This window comes from Quercus lobata, chromosome 2 (assembly GCF_001633185.2).
Source record: "Quercus lobata isolate SW786 chromosome 2, ValleyOak3.0 Primary Assembly, whole genome shotgun sequence".
NCBI lineage: Eukaryota > Viridiplantae > Streptophyta > Magnoliopsida > Fagales > Fagaceae > Quercus > Quercus lobata.
The window spans coordinates 101,425,307-101,427,399 of NC_044905.1; the positions used below are offsets into that span (position 1 = coordinate 101,425,307).

At 33.1% G+C, this 2,093-nt stretch overlaps 1 long non-coding RNA gene across 1 annotated transcript; it reads right to left on the minus strand.

Moving 5' to 3' along the window:
• On the minus strand, window positions 1-1,307 carry LOC115977580. Its single transcript, XR_004088579.1, has 3 exons — window positions 1,226-1,307; window positions 1,044-1,149; window positions 1-267 (listed from the first exon to the last, which is right to left on the minus strand). It is a non-coding gene; the product is annotated as an uncharacterized LOC115977580 (long non-coding RNA).
• Window positions 1,308-2,093: the final 786 nt, after the last annotated feature.

Below are 2,093 nucleotides of genomic sequence, written 5' to 3' on the forward strand. Positions count from 1 at the left end.
TCAAATTAACCCGATCAATATTTATATGATCTAATTCAATAGTCAATAGGGGCAAGAGTTTTAAATTGTAAAAACAAGGTTCTTTGCACAATCTATTATGGTAGTAGGTGAACAGAACAAATCCTAATACATCCTATATAAGGCCAAAGTTGATGAAAGGAAATAAAAATCGATTACATGCACAGCTTTATATACATGTCCCTTCCCAAATTCTAAATTCTTCACATGTTTCATTATATCAGCAACCCAAATTAACAGCAAAGCCACCTGAAAAAAACAAAAATGAAAATTTCACAATCAGACTAAAGGAACAGAATATCACATAGCAAACTAGTACCAACAGCTCAACAAGTCATTCCAAATTTATCCAATAGTACTAAAACAATGACTAGCTTGAGATGATCTTCATACCTTAGTGATCACTACTAGATTGGGCTGATTGTGAGGTGATACAACTCAACAGAGCAACTAAAATTTGTAATGATAAAAGCAATAATGAACTGATCCATAGTAGCTTTTAGGCTAACCCATTAACTATATTCTCACACTACCAAGAAAATTATTATAGATCAAGTGCATAAAATTTGAAAAGTGGAGACGAAAGCTATATTCTTTCAAATAGCAAGAGCTCAAAGTTTTCCTTGAGTTATTTCTATAAATCAAAAATCTGTAAAATGCAAGTTTAGGTTATGAAATTTAATCATTGTCTATTAGGTGACAACATATTGGTTCCACTTTCTTATTAATATCACTTAGTACAATGAGGAAACAAATTCAGTTGGAACAATATTTCACGGAAGCTTTCAAAAGGGAGAACAACATGTAGCATGTGCAGGTATTTTTGTATGAAACACACTAATAAAGAAGTTCGGGAAAAAACACATTAAGAGAGAAATTGGAATACAACCTTTGCAGATGAAACACAAGTAAATCTACTAGCGAACCAGAACAAAGATAAATCTCAATGCAGCAAAAGATGTATAATTCACAACAACCTTATATAACGGCACTAATAGTGAAAAAGACAAAAAAGAAATTATTACCCCAAATTGATGTCAACATAGTCACAAAAAGGTTCCACTCTCTTTGCAGCCTCTAACAAATGTCTGGATCATTTGCACAAAATTGGACAAACAATGGCTGATCCTCCTGCAATTAATTTAAAAAAAAAAAAAAAGAGTATAAATTTACGAAGGTAAATTGATAAAATATTAGTTTTAAATACCTTGCAAGTGGTAAATTCCTGGTCACAGTACTTTTCAGTCTCGGTAAAAATGCGAGAGTGCAACATGGGCATATAAGCTGCCTCAGTAATGGCCAAGGACACCACTATCTTGCCTAATACCACAACAGAAAAAATAACTGATATTAGGACTATTATGTGTTCCATTCAAGTGGAATACCACCAAAACTTATCTTACACTGTTTGGCAAGCTTGAACCAAGACACAGAAAATTCTGAAGCATGATTCGTAATAAAATTGACATCAAGAGGCAGAAAATTCAAACATTGTATTAAACTTCTTGAACTCATTCTCTGGTAGGGAAGGTATGACATTCAAAGGGGGGTCTTTTTTGTAGATGGAATAACCTTTGGCTGGCCATAAAATGCAAAGTATACATATTAACTAGATTAATACACCCATATAGAGTAAACAACAACAACCATGATGCAGATCATAATTGGCAACCGATACAGAGTAAATTTTAGATTTACGTTGATAAAAAGGGAAAAGGACAATTTTCCAAAATTTATGACACGACATGCCTCCAATAGTTTTTGTTGCTTGTGCCCCAAAGGTTTGAAGGAATTTTTATTTCGTCACTATGATAATACATTCTCATAATCTAATCTAGACACTTTAGAACTCCCTCAAAACTAATTTTGGTGGTGCAATCTTCCATTCCAGAAAAATATGATATAGTACATACTTAAACTCAACCAGTAAATTACCTTATCTTTAGGAGTTTTTCCAATTGCATTGCGTAGGATCTGTAGTGCAGCCTTGAGATTCAACTGCCGGATCTCAAATTGAGTAGCTAAAAGCCATATTTTTGTGAAAGAGAATTTCTAATGATGAATGAGCTTCAGAC